Here is an 18,743-nt window from a genome sequence, read left to right as displayed (position 1 = left end):
GGTTACTAATTAATAACAAGAGCAGTACATATGCACATAGGTGTCGGTATTGGCTCCTGAGCAAAAAAAGTTTGACAGTCAGCGCTTTAGACAGATTCAATACGCTCTACAGCGCTGCCTGACATGTCCCATCGTTGTTCAGTGCATTGCTCCAACAAAACACCCTTACCAATTTGACATTCCAGATAGTCTCTGATTCGTCGGACAACAGAATCTCGCTAGTGAAGTTCATCACTGTCCACTAGCTATCCCATTGATGTGTGCGTAAACTTCACCACTCGGTTCTGTCCACGCTCGGTAACGGATACAACGGAAGACAGCACGTCGAAACCACAGCCTTGTGCTCTCCTCGGTCCATCAGCTAGGGAAACTTGGACCGCTTGCCGCAAGCCAGGCACACTCCCTGCTAATTTGGTTCCACGCTGTACCGTGGTGCTTACTTAATTTGGCTACTGCTCCCTTTCTCCTCTACGGACACTTGCAGTCTTCCTGTTTCTCCCGCTGCAGCTACCTCTAGCGGGCGTTGCTCGAGTTTTCTCTGCGTCAGAGAGAGTCCTACTTGCCTCTAGGGCTGCGCATAGTTTTCATCGGAATCGATATCTGGCGACGAGAAATTCAGCTTCCCCCTACCGCGCGTATTACTAATTAAAATAATGGACTAAAATTGATCCTGATGCTATTAACCAGTAAGACTAATCACTAGACATTATCCAGGTACAAATTACGTGAAATGACGACCCGCAACTACAATGTTTCAGTTTTCACTAATAAAAGTTTATTGTCTTTAAAATGTGCAGGTAAACTCAAAGACTGGTGAAACCAACTACAGTATTTCAGTAAGTTGTTAAAAGCCCTCGAGTCCCCAATATAGGGACAAGTAAACTCGCTACATAAAATTTAACAAATTGAAAAACATTAGCTATGTTCACTGCTAAACATTAAAGAAGAATAAACCGCAGACTAATCCGCACCTAATTAGAGTGAGACAGCCACACGATGCTAAATTCTAAGTGACAATTTGTGGTAAAAATTGTCAGGGTCCCTCTCAGGTAAAACTGAGACAGAGTTCAACTTTACTGGTCAGAAACAGAGTCCGAAACCCACATCACACGAGGTTCACAAGCCCAGAGGGTCACCTGGCAGAAAATAATCAGACACCTCACTAGGCCCTGAGTTTTTTAAGTCCAGCTAATGTACTAACCATAAAACTTTTTTCTTCCTAAGGTTGAGCTGCTGGAATCACCATTCAGCCTGACCTAGATGTTGTTTCAACTAATTCGCACAGAGCATTCTCCGACCAGTGCAGGTCCTGTCCAACCAGGTCGTAGCGAGCTCTGTTCACATGGTAATGGCCGTTGCCCTTAATATCGCCTCGGTGCACTCCTTCTGCGAAATTCCCGTATGCGTCACGCAATGTGCTTCGCAGTTTCGTCAGCATCACTTTCATCTTCAGATACAGAGCGCTTATGAATGATTTGACTGTGGCATTAGCTGTACGCTGAAATTATAGTCTAAAATGGTATTTCATATTATGTTCTTCGGGTAACAGTTCGCCCAATAATTAAAATTGAATAATTGGAAACTTCATTGCAGTGCTCAAAAAGAATTCTTTTTCTTTGTATCATTAAATATTGTTACAATTATTAATTTGGCACCACTCCCTTAACGGATTTTTACTGCTCTTTTCGTTGCACTACTCGGAACTTACATATCTTTAATAGTACATTAGTTAGGTACGAAACAAGACAAAATTATGAACAAAATAAAAGATACATACAACAAAAATTATAAATGTTTAGTACTAATGATTGTAAATTGTGTGTTAAGACCTCCACCAATGCAATCTGCCTTTCTGTATATGTATTTATTTTGTGGCAGATTTTTTATCAATTTTCAGTTAAAGGCTAATCAAAATATGTCTCACTGCTTAATTAATTATGCTATAAATCGTGTGAATGTACCAGTCGAGAGCTACAAATTGATTGTCCGCGCTCCATTGTACATTAATTGGCAAAGAAATTATTACAAATGGTTCAAATGGCTCTGAGCACTATGGGACTTAACATCTGAGGCCATCAGTCCCCTAGAACTTAGAACTACTTAAACCTAACCAACCTAAGGACATCACACACATCCATGCCCGAGGCAGGATTCGAACCTGCGACCGTAGCGGTCGCTCGATTCCGGACTGAAGCGCCTAGAACCGCTCGGCCACAGCGGCCGGAAAATTATTACATTTCTGGTGATTGGCGTTTGCAGAAAAATTTCACTATCCTCTATGTACGATGATAACAAATAACATCCGCAGACTGGCAGAATCGTATTGCCCCCCCCCCCCCTCTTTCAAGTGACGTATCATTCTTCGTTGTAGGGTCAACCGTTTGCTTTGTGTGAGGCCAAACAAGAACAATAGTTAGCTGCCAATATGCATTCAATTGCTGAGCTGATTTCACGTCCGATATTTACAGTTTCGACAGAAACGCATGGTCCAGCCAACGCACAGTGATCTCCGCGAGAACGGGGCCGACACAACTCAGTGCATGGACAAGAAGCTCTAGCGCAGCAGCCAGCACACACATAAGCCCACATGAGCCCAGCCCTCACTGTGGTCAGCCTCTACGTCATGGTGCAAGCGCCATTCAAACGCCGCTCGCAACCAAACACTATTTCACACAGGGACACAGTCCGTCGTGTCACAAGTACAGTAGTTAGTAACTTTCAGGCTTTCGGGTGTAAAGTAGGATAGTCTGCCGTAAACGAACATAAATTTATCTATTCTCATTTATAAAAGGTATGCTCTCTAGGAGCTTCGATATTTGAGTAATAACATTTACTCACCTTACCTTCGCTCTAAGACGTTCACTCATATGATGCCGTGAAGTTGTCAGAGTCCTCGGTGTATGGCATTACTAATCTCCCGTTGTCGGTAGCGCTCTAGCAAAAATGATTTCCGAGAAAAGTGCTTTGCGTAAACGTGCCCCTTGCGTAAACGTGTCCCGGTCTGCCCTACGTAATGTGAAACAGATTTTGACGTTCACCGAACTAGGTAGCTCATGGTTAAGATCCTTATTCAATCGAAGAATATTTTACATAATTATCAAGGCACCCTAGGAGACTTCATGCAGATAAAGGCATCTTCCCTTTGTTGAAGCAGGTGTTCATTCCGCAGTCCGTCTTTGTTCCATTGAGGTAGTCTTATACCACTCATGGCACTGATTTAGAACTGACTTGAGGAACAGCAATATAAGGTGTCTCCGCTAAGAGGTCTCCGCTGCTTGTGCCGGGTAGTTTAAGAATTTTGCGAAATCGATGTACGTCAGTGTTTTCACGAACAGAAGCTTGCTCTATTGACGTCAATATATTGCATGTAATTTTTTCCCTCAGAAAATAAATTCGGCCCTAACTCGTTACATAATAAATTACAAATTTAAAAATTATAGGGTCAGCTAAATACCTAGGGATTACTACTACGAGCAACTTAAATTGAAATCATCACATGCTGAATGTTGTGGGGAAGGCTAACCATATATTAAGATTCGTTGGCAGAACACTCGGAAGATTCAGCAAATCTACTAAAGGGATTGCCTACATTACGCCTCTCCGTCTTCTGGAGTATTTCTGTGCCGTATGGGATCCTTACGAGATATGATTGACAGAGGATATCGAAAAAGCTCAGAGAAGGGCAGCTCGTTTTGTATTTTCGCGAAGTAGGAAAGAGTGCCACGGATATGATATGCGAGTGGGGATGGCACTCATTAAACCTGCTAATTTCTTCCTCCGAATGCTAAATATTTTGTTGACTCCCACCTACAGAGGAATAAATGACCATCACAGTAAAATAAGAAAAATTACCGAGCTCGTGCGGAAGGATTTAGGTATTAATTCTCCCCAAGTGCTATTCTAGATAGGGACGGTCGAGAAATAATCTGAAAGTGATTCTATAAACCCTCTTCCTAGCACATAAGTGCGAAATGAACAGTAGTCATTTAGTTGTAGATATAGATTGCACATATAATTTACTCGTTCAACGAAAAATTCTTACCTCCGGACCATTTTTTGAGGTTAGAAAACGTGGCATGAAGCCAAAACTGGGAGTAGAGCAGGCGAAGAGCTATTTAGAACCCCAGTGCAAAAAATTTTGTCACATATGTAAGCAGGTGTATTGTTCTAATGCGAGAAGCAGTCTCCGCACTCCGCACTAAACATAACCACTTTTGAATACAGTCTTCGTATTCACAATTTATGGATGTGAAAACTTCATGCAGGACTGCTGAGAACAGTTTTGATCATATAGAGTCTCCTTGTCTCTAACCTCTCTTTCGGTTCTGAATATCTCAGTAACCTCATGATGTCTAATAAAGCCGTGGCAGTGACATAACATGTATTGTTCTGTCTGATAACGTACGTTCTCCCTAAAACTCTACGAATGTCAGACAACGAGATGATTAAAATTCATTTCTCTGTTCTGTAATTTAGTTTGCTGCCTGCTGTGCTAGACCCACTTTTAAAAATCATCACTTTCTGTTGCCTTGTTAAAACATGGTGATTATTTTCTCTGTCATTGGTGATAATTTAGTGAAAATTTTGTGCATTTCCGAGAGACGCTGATAGCTCTTTAGTTTTTAGCTTGTCTTTCCCTTTCTTGTGAAGGAGAATAATTGCAGCATTGCTCCAGTTATGGGGGACTGCCCTCTATCACAGACATGTCGTAAAGACGCAACAAAAAAATCACAACTTGAAGAAGGAGTTGTGCGACATAAACGGAAGCTGGTAGACATGCTTCTACATCTGAAAGATGATGCCTGCTTAAATTTTGCGCCACTGTGAAGATCCAGATCAAGTTTGCTTTAACTGCCGTGAGCATTCCTTATCTTTGAGATTGGACGTGATGAGCTGATTTTAGTCAAGGATGTCTTTAAGGCGAGAAAGGCGCCATTATCAACACCTCACTGAATTTGATCGATTTCGTTTAATAGGGCTACGAGAAGCTGGATGTTCCTTCTGCCAAAGTGTAGAAAGCCTTGGCATGAATGTAGCCATTGTACGCGATTGATGGCAGCCGTGGTAACGAGAATGTACAGTCGCAAGAAGACCGGTCTCCGGAAGCCCGTGTGGCACAACCGAGAGGGAAGACCATCATGTTCGGCGTATGACTCTGGTGCGTCGTCCTGCATCTGCAGCAGCAGTTTGAGCAGCATTTGGACCCACAGTGACGAACTGTTACAAATCGTTTACTTCAAGGACAACTCCGAACCAGACACCCTGTTACTTGCACTTCACCAAACCCAAAACACCGCCATTTGCGATTTCACTTGGCTCAAGCGAGAACTCAGTGGAGCGCAGAGTGGAGGTCTGTTGTTTTTTCTGATGAAAGATGGATCTGCCTCGGTGCCAGTGATGTCTGTGTGTTGGTTAGAAGGATACAAGTTGACGGGCTGCGACCAACCTATCTGGGTGCTAGACACACTGGACATGCGCCTGGAGTTATGGTCTAGGATGCGATTTCATGTGATATCGAGGATACTTTCGTGGTTATACCACGCACTCTGAATGCAGATTTGTATGTCAATTTCGTGATTCGACTTGTTGTGCGGTCATCCATGAGCAACATTCCATGAGATGTTTTCCAACAGGATAACGGCCACCCACATACTGCTTCTATAACCCAACATGCTCTGCAGAGTGTCGGTATGTTGCCTTGGGCTGCTCAAACATCAGATCTGTCTCCAATCGAGCGTATATAGGACATCATCAGATGACAACTCCTGTGTCAACCACAAACAGCATTAATCGTCCCTGTATTGACCGGCCAAGTGCCTCAGGCATGGAACTCCATCCCACAAACTGACATCTGACACCTATTCAACACAATGCATGCACGTTTGTATGCTTGCATTCAACATTCTGTAAGTTACGCAGGTTTTTATTGTACCAGCATTTCACATTTGCAATGGCTTATTTCATGCTTACATTAACCTGTGTTCTTGCAATATTAATCACTTACATATGTTGCTAGGCGAATGTATTCTCGAAATCTCATTACTCTACGTTAATAATTTTTTGGTGTTGCTAATGTATATTTTAAGGCGAAAAGATTTTGCCACCATACAATTAATATTCTGCATATTCTTTTCGATTTTTATTTATATTAGATCACTATTTCCGATGCACAGTTGGATTACTAATTATTTCATTGGTTGATACTGGCTAGCACCAAATACTGACAATTTCTGTAGTACTGCATGTCTGGGAGTTAATTAGAGTTGAGCCCTGATAGAAGGGGCGTCGTGGGCGCCAAATTTCTCAGAAGCCGTTATCGACTAAAGAGGGCCTGGAAAGAGGCTTGTCATGTTCTGAAGGAGAAGGGAGGGAGGGGGGGATATTTACTGCCCTGAGAGAGAGCAGAGGCAGGAGGCGGCGGTTTACAGTGCTGGAGGCAGCAGGACCCCCGTAATTTGAATGTTGTGGGCCGGAGGTTGTTCTCTGGTAGATGAAAAACAATTTAAGAATAGCGCACCTGGAAAGAGAGAGCATCAGGGGCAGAACAAGGCGAAAACACGTCCTTTTAGAGCAAAGGATGGTCGCGAGCTGTCACCTAAGGAATCTTCTCACAGAAAGTGCCAGACGATGCTTCCCTCCAAAAAGCAGAGATGTGTATTTGATTGGCGGAGTGCTAAGGGTGTAGGAAGGGAAATGGAATCTTCCAGAAAATCTTCTGAAAGGAGTATGAGCTTCGGGCGATTGGCTGACAGATTCGTAACCCATGTAGTGGAAGGAAATGTTTTTATTACTGCCGCTGGGATTCGTCATCTGAATACAATCGTAGATGTCGCACGTCCAGGAGGGAGCGAGGTACGGTGTGGAGAGTGATCGATCGAGGGCAGTTCCCTATAGTAGTCGAACGAAGACACTTTGCTCTGGGGATCGACCTAGAGACTTCGCTGCCGAGAGCCACAGTGGAGAATCTGGACGTTAGATTTTCAGAACTGTTGCTTACGACGCAAGGAGCGCGTGAAGTCGTGTCTCTGTGAATAGAGTTGTTATTGTGTTAACTCGAGTGATGATTCTTTACTTCTCCGTGGAGTCTGACACACATTGAAGTGCTTCTTTATGATTGAATACTTGAATCGAATTTCTTTGCTGCTAGTGAGCAAACAGAAATCTTGACTCATGTTCTGTCTTGTGCTAAGGCACTTTCTGCCTCAGGAATTTGCGGACGGCATATGGCGCCCACTGTGCAGGCAGAAAACTGCAGGTGTGCCACATACCTCATCTGCACAACGGCCAACGCCCCAATGACCAGATCATTGGTGCCGAACAACTGTCGTCCACACTTCAATAGGTGATATGCGCACTCCAGTTCGGCGGCTGGGGAAATGCTCACAGTAATGTGTTGTGCTGCATTTGCTTGTCCACGGAGTTTCTTCTGAAAGGGCCACTCAGCGTGAAGATCTCCTGTTTCTCACCGCTAATCAGTACCAGCCATCTTTGTGTGCATCTAATTACAGAGGGCGCTGTCTAAAGAAAGTCAAACATACGTTCTGCCAATCTCGAAATTATATGTAGGGTAGAATCCGACACTGTGCGCTTCATATTTATACAATCTTCTTGTATTCTACTTTTTTTTAGAATAAATGATTCACGCTTCTAGTACCATTCCGATAAGAGTGATTGGTTTGCTGTGCTAAACTGAAGTGAAGTAAAACCAAAACGAGATACTTCGTTTTATAGAAATCCGTAGGTGTCAATGACAGGATCATTTCAATCATTTGTAGGTGTGAGAATTCCACTGCGAAGGCAACATTAGGCAACCACACATACACACACTTTATATTACAAACCATGGAGGTTTACAATGTGTCCGAACAAAATTTTTTCCATGATGAACATGAACGAAACAAAAAATAGGAAGTGCTTGACGAATGACCATTACAGTCAACTTCAAACTTGCTTATGACAACTGAGCCAAGCATCAAGAAATTATGAAATCAGTGGAATATCATGTTTCAAATTAAATTGTGTAAATTATGTTTCTGTAAAATATTTGCTGTAATTATATTCGTTAAAGGAAGTGAATATTTGTAAAACAAATGACGTATTACCTATTTGCTGCTCTTACGCAGTCACATTCAGAACTCTGCAGCCCGCAGTACTAGGGAGTCTGCACACCCCTGACATACAGAAACAACCTAAAATACTTAAAATTTGTGTTACACTGTTCCTTGAAACAAACGACGAAAGTTTCCTACCTACGCAAGAAAGGGGTTATCGAAAAGCAAATGTTTTCGACATCCTGCGCTACAACGAAACTTTTGTCAAGGTATCAAATCCGAGAGGATTTTACGTGTTTCTGAGGCACTTCCTGCCAAACGGTTTCGATACGATTTTACGGTTTGCTGGTTGTGACTTCCAGAGGATAATGATGATCGAGCTACAAAATGATATGTCACTCCTTTCTGGAAGGAATTTTTCCCAACAACGGGCGTACCAAATAAGAATCGATATGACCTGTATTGTATGGATATTCTGCATTCTTGCCAACATGAGATGGATTTTTTTCGAGTTTGTTTCTTGTTTTGTCGGGCTGCTCGAATTATTTCACGTAATGAGCGGTTTGGATGCTGCTGAAGTTAAGAGTATTGGAACATGAGCTTAAAAGTCTTCCCCTCACAGGAACAATAATATACAAACTCCTGTGTTTGATATGGAGTTTGTCATTAAGCAGGAATTGCAATGCTTCAACTTTACGCTTATCTGGCGCCTTTCTGTATCTCTGTCTTAGCCGTATACCGGATAACAGGAATGAGTCGTCAGCAAACAGTGTAATAGACGTCACAAGTGCTTTAAAAATTTCTCTGGTTAGTCCTTTCTTTGCGGACATGTGGATTACCACGATCGGAAACTAAACTGGGTTATGAAACAAGTTTTAAGTAATGTTGGGAGTTTCTCTGCCTGCCACAGTCGTGTGTCAAAGTTCGTTTACATGGTAGCTTGGAGACGTTTAGTAGTCATTCACAGACAGATAGGCTTGTTAGATAAGCATGTGATAAAGACGAACGGGCTTCCTAATCTCAATTGTATGAACTATACTAAATTCTTAAAACTAATTTTTTTTCTAGCTGAGAAGAAAGTCTGATTTTAAAAAAGTTTTAGGAGTAAAACTACTTTATCTATGAAAGTGCCGATGGGAAATAGTTTGTTTCTCTGCGGAAAAGTAAATGTCAAAACACAGAAGAAAGGTAAATCACAACATCACCTTAGGTATTTTAACCCCTTTTTACTATATTTGCACCCTCATCATTAAGAGAGAACGTTATCTGTTGAAATGAGATTAAAATATTTCGAGATACTGAAATGCGACCTACAAAATATCCCAGTACTTTCACAGGTTTTCAATAGAAGTGTTTTACCACAGGAAATTTTCCACTGTTTTTTAAATCTGGGTATTTCAACCCCTCTAATTTCTAAGAACTACGAAAGCAGTTTTTTTGCACTTCTTATGCGTCTGTAGAGTGACTATCAATTTAACAACAAATGGTCGTCTCTTAAATCTATAGGCCCTATGTAATGAAATGTTGTAAAATGAAGAAAGTGTTCAAAAGAGAGTCAAAGAGGTTCAGTCGTGACTGCAGTTTTGAGTATCTCTGGAGCAACAATCCGTCGAGCATTCAAGGGACAATCAGAGCATACACAAAGATTTATTTAGGAAAGTTGGAAGGGGTTCACCACCCTGTTGGAGTAAATGTAATTTCGATGTATTGCTCACGCGCTGCCTGCGACAGAAAATATCTTTGCTGCAATAGAGTCGCAGGTCAGAGAAGTCTCGGCAGTTGTTGCAGTCGCTCGCTGCTACAGTGCAGTTGTAGTCTGTCGCTGGTACAGAGCAGTTCATAGCCATATATTGTAAGGTAAATTTTATTATTTTTATTGGCATGTGCATAGTTAAGTCACTTGTCTGAGATGTTAATATGAATTTGTTTCAATCTTTTTGTGATTCGTCAGCACCAGTTGACCCAGATTTGTAATATTCAGTTTTTCATGTAATGGATTGCAGATCTTCATCGATAATGTAAAAGATTTTCAGAATATAATTTTTACCAGTCAACAAAAAAAAGGAAGGAATAATTTTGCCTTCAGTCATTACCAGTCCCAATCCAGTCATTTATTTAATTTTAAATATTTCAGAAATTTTCTCAGATCATAATCATGTGTTCTTTAGTAATTTGACGACCAGCTGTGCTGCTGTGTCAATAAGCAAAGTCAGTTTTTCTAATGATTCAGATCTCAGACAAATGTTGTGCAGTATTAGTAGATAGGCCAGCATTGCACTTAGCTGTGCCATTCACGAGCAAATATATAAACAGCGTTACCCAGCGACACCATCACGAGGTAAGAATTTTTCAGTTTATTCAGATTGATTTCACAGGGCCATGGCGTAGCGTTGCTTACTTCAAAATTTATCAGTTTTCATGAGTGAAGATATTAACAAAAAAAATTATCATTTTCTTTATTTTATACGGGAAGGTTATAAAGTAACAGAAAAAATTGAATGTATCGAGCCGGGGATATGAACCCACCTCCTACAGATTATGTCCTAGAAGTGCTGCCGTACAACTTTTCTACGTATTCTTCAAAATAACGACGTGATTCGCCTGGACACAAATTTTGAAGACAGCGCACAGAGGCAGTGTCGCTATGTGTTGTTGAATCGCGTCAGATTTGTTTAGCTTGTCAGCTATGCTCGTAAAATGTTTATTTTGGGAGCGCACTAGCCGCTTGAGTATTCACTCAGATGAGTGTGGAAAACTACTTCACAGCTCTCGCAGACCGGCCAGAGACCCTGCTGTTACTGGACTGGGGCCAGGTCCGCTCCGCCTCGCTGGCCACGAAAGCGAGCTCGTCCATCAGGTGAGCTATTCTGACGGGTGATGTCAAGTGTTCGGTTTGGCACAACTGCAGGATAGCCCATAGCAACAGTGAACGTACCCTCTATGCTACTCTGAAAGAATTATTTGCAATGCAGGGGCTCTGGGTTTAAGCTCGGTACTGTCAAGGATCTTTCTCGACTGGAGAACTGGAAAACTGGAAAGGGGAGAACAAAGCCTTGAGACGCTGATTGAGGAATGTGTTCATTCATCTAGGTCCTTTTATCAGTTTTACATACAGTGAACTGACAAAAGTCATGGGATACCTCCTGATTTCGTGTAGGACCTCCTTTCGCTCAGCGTAGCGGACGAACTCGACGTGGCATGGACTCAACAAGTAGACGGAAGACCCCTGCAAAAATATTGAGCCATGCCGCCTCTATAGCTGCCCAGAATTGCTAAAGTGTCGACGGTGCAGGATTTTGAGCATGAACTAACCTCTCGATTATGCCCCTTAAATGTTCGATGAGATTGATGTCGGGTGATGTGAGTGGCCAAATCATCCGCTCGCATTGTCCAGAACGTTCTTCAAACCAATTGCGAACAATTGTGGCCCGATGACATGGCGCGTCGCTCTCGTTTGAGAACATGAAGTCCATGAATGGCTCCAAATGGTCTCCTAATTAGCCGAACGTAACCATTTCCAGTCAATGATCGGTCCAGTTGAACATGAGGACCCAGTGCATCCCATGATAACACAACCCACACCATTATGGAGCTATCACCAGCTTGCAGAGTGCCTTGTTGACAACTTGGATCGATAGCTTCGTGGGGTCTGCGCCCCACTCGAACCCTACCATCAGTTCTTACCAACTGAAATCGGGACTCATATAACCAGACCACGATTTTTTAATACTCTAGGGTTCAACTGATATGGTTACGAGCCGAGAAGAGGCACTGAAGGCGATGTCGTGCTGTTCGCAAAGGCACTCGCGTCGGTCGTCTGTTGCCATAGCCCATTAACACCAAATTTCACCGCTCTGTTCTAACGGATACGTTCGTCGTACGTCCCACATTGATTTCAGCGGTTATTTCACACAAAGTTGCTTTTCTACTAGCACTGACGACGCAAACGCCTCTGCTCTCAGTCGTTAACAGAAGGCCGTCGGCCACTGCATTGTCCGTGGTGAGAGGTAATGCCCGCATTTTGTATTCTCGGCGCACTCTTGACACTATGGATCTCGGAATATTGAAGTGCCTAACGATTTCCAAAATGAAATGCCTCATGCGTCTAGCTCCAACTGCCATTCCGCGTTCAAAGTCTATTATTAAATCCCGACGTAATCACGTCGGAAAACTTTTCACATGAATCATCTGAATACAAATTACATCTCCGCCAACGCACTGTCCTTTTACGCTATACGCTATACTACTGCCATTTGCACATGTGACTCTCCCTATCCCATAACTGTTGTCGCCTCGGTGTATTTCGTAATCAGTTAGCTACAAGAGCTGTCGCAGTGGAGGAAAGCATAGGGGCAAGTAGTTCTGCGGCGTACAGTTTTTCTTAAACGCTGACAGTGAATCGGTGCTTGCTAGAAAATGTCCTCAGTACTTATGAAAGATTTTTTACAGAGTACATCAAGACGATGGTTCGAAGATTAGAGTGATATTATTTGGATGTGAGGGCCACCGTGCTAGGAAACAGATATTTCGTACCAAATATTTGTTCAATGAACCTTTAAGGAATATATTCAAGAAAAGAAGTCGTGCTTAGCATTCCTTCATCATTAAGTAAATAACCAGAGTTAATGAAGCAATGTGGCTTTATTATATCGGGTGTAACGTACTCGAGAGATTTCATAAACAAAATTCTATTAATTTTAGTTGTTTTACAGTAGTAGCAGACGTCTCCAAATATGTCTAATGTTTTAAAATGAAACACAGGAACTGTGTATTATGGAAACAGTAGTAATTATATGATAGTTACTGCGTCACCTAACAATTTATACTTCTTCAGTTTAGCTGACCTTACCACGTTTTAGTTTTTTGCTTGACACATTGTAAAACATCATTCTCCATTCCGATAGGGAAAGGTCGTAAATTTTCGATGGACTGCATTAGAGAGGTGGCTTTCTAATTTGGTGTGCCGTGTTTGAGGCGACGATGGTGACATTTCATTGTGTTCCTGATCGGGATTCGATCCCAGCATATTCGAATTTCAATTTGGAACACAGCTTCAGTCAGTCAGGCAGTTTCAATACTGAAGTAGTTCACGTTTTTCTGCAAAATAACAGCCTCCTTAGAGAGGTGCAGGCGTATATTGTGACGTACGTTTCTTTGACCATGTCACACCAGCCTACCAACAGTTATCATGGCTACGTGCCGATAAGCGTAGAGACTATCGTACTCAATGTTTGGTCTATGCTCTTCTCAATCATTCCACTCCCGCTTGTTTCTCTTCAACTCTTAGTCTACTGATCGAACAGCACCGCAGAAATACTCGTTCTCAACAAAATCATTTTCTCTATCAGGAGCCCGACTTTGGAAGGATCTTTCTCAAAATATGAGAGAAATCAAATTCCTTCCAAACTTCAAAAAACAGTTAATAGTTCACCTTCTACATAATAGCCACCTCTCCTACATTCTATGCAGCTCATTCCCGACAGTCTTCCTCTCAGAACCTGTCCCTAACCCTTGTCGACAGAGTTTTCTATATATATATATATATATATATATATATATATATATATATATATATATATCTTGTTATTTCCTAACAGCCACCGCCACTATCATTTAAATCTTCTCTTCCTTTATCCATTCCCCTTCTGATAATACTAAAAATGGCTTCCACTGTGCTAAGCTAATCTATATAATTCTAAATGCTCTTTATTATCGTAATTATTATTATTTTTATTACTGTTATTAATTTCAGTTATTATTGCTATCGTTATTACCATTATTTTTATTATTGGGAAGTTTTGTGATATCTTCTAAGTGCGTTCCTCCTGGTCAGACATAAGAGAGTGCTTTAAGGCGCTAATATGTTCAGGCTAAATAGGCAATAAATCAAAAAATATCTTTCTCATTGCTTAATGCTTCCACTACAGGACTGTGCACGTCCCAGGGTGCATCACGGAGGCGTTTTAATGGAAGACGAATCTAAATTTTCCTATCAGTTCCCTAGTCCCGAATTGGAAGAAATCTTTTTTCTTTTTGTTGCAGCTACTTACCCGACAGTACCGTTGGAGATAACCATAACCATTGTTTTTCGTTATGTTACTGAGTTGTGCTTCGCTCTATTTCGTACTTGAAACCTGTAAGTCAAGGAAAGGCAGGATTCGGTTACGATTGTGGACGGGGCCGTAATCAGTTACTATTGGTTGCCTTTTACAGTTACACACAATTTATTTTAATCCAGTAATTCCAGACTCAACAATAAATAAAAATACCACACGTTAATAATGAAGAAATAAACAACTGTGTAAATAATAGTGTCTTCAGTGAGATACAATTTTGCAAATCACCATTAAATATAGATACAGCAGATAATTTTTAAAAGCAAGCCACTGCCATCTGGGCAGAAGGCCTTAGACGCCAGGAATGGCAATAAATTAAGAATTGTTTAAAACTCGCTGCAAATTACAAGTACAGGTACTGAAATGTTAGAGGCAAGTCGCCACAAACAAAGCAGAAGGCATCAGACGCCAGGAGTGGCAGTAAATAAGGTTTTAAAGGCTTACTGGGTAAATACAAATACCAAATCAGAATTTTAAGGCAAGTGACCACAATCACGGCTGAAGGCCAAGAATGGCAATAATACAAACAAATTTAGAAACCTGCTGTAAAACAGCAAATACAATAACAAAGGTAAATTAAAAAAAAAACAAAAACAAGCAGCTGATCGCCAAATGGGTGAAATAAGATGATGGTAAACTTAATAATACAGCCCTTAACATCCACTGAACACTGCACTGCTAGATTAATTCCAGAAGGCAACCAGAACTATTTACTAGACATATATAACCTTTAATGTAGACATTACAAGACATTGTAATAAATAATACAATAATAAAACACAAGGACCAGTACATAAATTCCTTAAAGGGTACTGAGGAAGATTATACCCGCAGATGGTGTGGACTGAAGGAGCGTTACACTGAACTATTGGCCATCAGACCACATGTCTTACAAGAACCAAGGGGCCACAGACGGTGCTCCAGGAATCGACCTCTGAGAAGGTTCGGCAACAAACACTTTCGGGAGCGATGAGATAGACAGCCAAGAGTTGCATTCACTTCACAAGATGGTAACTCAAACTAGTGGCAGTCTAACGAATGACTAATGATAATCTTGCTGAAGCTACATGACGTCCGATAAACCAAAAGCAACGATGGGACAATACGTCAAAGCCGGAACCGGCGGTCTACACTATGTCCCTCGAATACTGTGTTTAGAGCGCCCGGAACGAGCAAGAAACCACTACCACCAGAATAGAAGAATCACCCACTGGCCTACAATCAAGAAAGCTGTCAAAACTACACGCCTTACCGGGAAGCAGCGGCAAGGCGAGGAAACATACACTGCCGTTACATACATTAACCCCCATGGCAGGTAACTGGGGCGTTAGCGGCCACCAGGCAAGAAAATTCCCCGCTGGTTGAACTTAACAAATTGTAACAAGTTGAACGCAGTAAATAGTAATAAGAAGTCGAGGAAAGTTGATCAGATCCGCTTTCAGCAAGCACTCCACTCGCTGCTCTTCGCCTCGGCGACACTACGAGCAGAAACACGAACCCATGTCACTGGAGAATCGCGAGATATCACAATGGTGGAGGTTTCTCTACTTGGATTGAAATGCACTCATCTTAAAGCTTGCTGGATCCGGTTTACGACGAGGTCGTGCAGCCTCGTGACCACAGCCCCTCCATCCGGCAGTCCATGCGTGCCGCCAGCGGTTCCGGCGTGTGCTGGCACTGCGCGGACCTGGCTCCTCCCGAGTCCCCAACCGAACTGGCCCGCTCACACTACCCGGAAAAACAACAACGTAGCCCAAAGATAGGGCAACATTTACTACATACCGATAATCGCCGCTGCTGCCACTAGCGGACAGGGCACGCTTGCGAAACCGAGTGGCGCCAGTCAACACGAAAGAAGACAAACAACCGCAACCATGCCAACTAAACGATACCGTCTGGCCTCCAAGAGAGGGCGGAAACCTACAAACAGCACCAACGCGAGCCGCAGCACGTCTCAGTACTGTTTACTTTCCTTGTCGTAAGTGTATGTAACTGCTGCAGTTATGTGCTTCATTAAACACATAAGACGATTTCAGTTCAGATTGTGAACAACATTTAAGCGATTATTAGTTGTGTGATTTCCGCTTACGCGGAAGCATGAAGCGCAGGTTGAGGTGTGGAACCCGGGCTTTCTTTCTTTTTTTCTTAATAGGAGAACAGGAATGGGAACCACAAAGCCTCTTGATGCCGATTGTGGAACTACTTGAGCGAGAGAGAGTCGTTCCATGGTCTAAGAAACTGACAGCAAACAGGAGAGCAGTGTGCTGGCAATATGTCCCTTCATATCGCAAAGTGACGCCACTGGCAGAGGAAAGCGGCCCTATACATCGAACGGGCTGTCAGGGCACACAGAGAACCAACTAGATCGCCATCAGCAGATGATGCATCAGCGTCACCACGTCCACCATCACCACTACTACGTCACCATAACCACTACCATCAACACCACTAACGACAGCAACAACGTACATTTCCGATAACCGGTACATTTATAATCACCGAAGTCAACCTTCAATGTATTACAGTACACAATTTTAAAGAAAAATATTACTATATATTGTCGCATTTAATTAAAATTGCTCCTCATTTTTATCTTCTCATTGCTCTTCCTAAGAAGGAAGATGGGAAGTTGTGCTCCGTCTTGTCATATATCTCATTATACTCGTAGTATACTATGTAAATAACTGTCACAAAAATTTAATAATTTAACTGTTAACTATTTCTATGTTAAGCTAAATTACATGGGACATACTTATGTGCCTAGCACACACAATAAAGAAACAATGTTCTTCCTTTCCCTTCCTAGCATTCACATATATATATAATGTCAGTTTCTTGATTAACAAAGATTATACATAAGAAGAACCCTTCCGCTCATGTTTAACTCTGACTAGTCAGACACAAGGCGTCGCTGTCATTGTTCAGAGCTCACTTACACTTGTACACATACATTAGGAAACTATTGTTTTCGAAGCACATGGTGTCATACCTGTAATTCTAAAGTTCGGTAGTATAGTTAAATATTCTGTTGCATGATATCCTCACTTTCAATGTACTTACCATATCGAACTTCGCTTAATTCGTGTTTATTTTATTGTACGACAGTCTAATGACGCTCCGCTTTTAAAATTGTGTGACGTAGACAGATACGCTGACTTGTAATCCCAGTCTAGATCTATATCTACATCTCTACATGTACACTATGAAAATCGTTGGAAGTGCGTTGAAGAGGGTACTTCCATTGTACCAGCTTCTTCTTGTTCCATTCACGTATTGTGCGCAAGAAGAATAACTGCTGAAACGCCTTTGCGCAGCCTGTAATTAGCCTAAGCTTGTCTTCACGATCCCTGTGGGAGCGAGACGCAGGAGATTGTAAAACATTCCTAGATTCATCGCTTAAAATTGGTTCTGCGAACTTTTTAAGTAGGCTCCCTCGGGATAGTTTGCTTCTATCTCTGTGACTGCCAGTTCAGTTCTTTCAGCATATCCATGATATTCTCCCATGGGTCTAACAAATCTGTGACTATTCGTTATGTCCTCTTTCAAACGAGTATACGTTCAATATCCCCTGTTAGTCCTATTTGGTACGGGCCCCACACACTGGAACAATATTCTAAAATGGGTTTTTTGTAATCAATCTCCTTTATGGACTGATTGTATTTCACTAGTATTCTACCAATGAACCATAGTCTACTACCCGCTTTACCTATGACTGGCGCTATATGATCGTTCCACTTCATATCCATACAAATTCTTACAAGCAGAAAGTTGTATTAGTCGACCGATTCCAAATGTGACTAGTCGCTATTGTAGTAATGGGACACTACTGGTTTTTAACTCTGGTGAGTTAAAAAGTCTACATTTCTGAAAATTTAAAGCTAGTTGCTAATCCTCGCACCACTTTGAAATCTTATTAATATCCGACTGAGTGTTTGTGCAGCTTTTCCAGACAGTCCTTCATTAAAGATAGCTGCATCATCCGCGAAAAGTCTGAGGTTGCTATTAATTTTGTCTGCGATGTCATTAATATACAACATGAACAGCAAGGGTCCCAACAGACTTTCTTGTGGCACACCAGGCGTTACTTCTACATCTGTCGATGACACCGCATGCAAGATGACAAGCTGTGTGCTCCCCATCAAAAAATGCTAAGTCCGGTCACAAATCTCGCTCAGCATCCCAAATGTTCCTTCTTTAGGTAATAAGCGTATCTTTCGCACAGAATCAAACGCCTTTAGAAATTAAGAAAAGTTGTATCTACCTGACTGCCTTTGTTAATGGCTTTAAGAATATCATATGAGAAAAACGCGAGTTGGGTTTCACATTACAGATGTTTTCGAAATCCATGCTGATGGGCATGGAGGTGGTCATTCTGTTCGAGATACTCATAATGTTTCTATAAACAACGTAAACTTATTTGGACTATAGTTTTGTGGATAGCTTCTGATGCTCTTCTTGTAGATGGGCGTGGACAGTGCTTCTTTCCAATCACGAGGAACTATTTTTTTCCGAGTGGTCTTCGGTTTATCCGGCTCTGAAGTTTTGTCAATTGTAACGGTTTCAGCTATTTTCCAAC

The sequence above is a fragment of the Schistocerca cancellata genome, chromosome 1, assembly GCF_023864275.1.
Source record: "Schistocerca cancellata isolate TAMUIC-IGC-003103 chromosome 1, iqSchCanc2.1, whole genome shotgun sequence".
Taxonomy (NCBI): domain Eukaryota; kingdom Metazoa; phylum Arthropoda; class Insecta; order Orthoptera; family Acrididae; genus Schistocerca; species Schistocerca cancellata.
Note: the sequence above shows the minus strand (reverse complement) of the source record.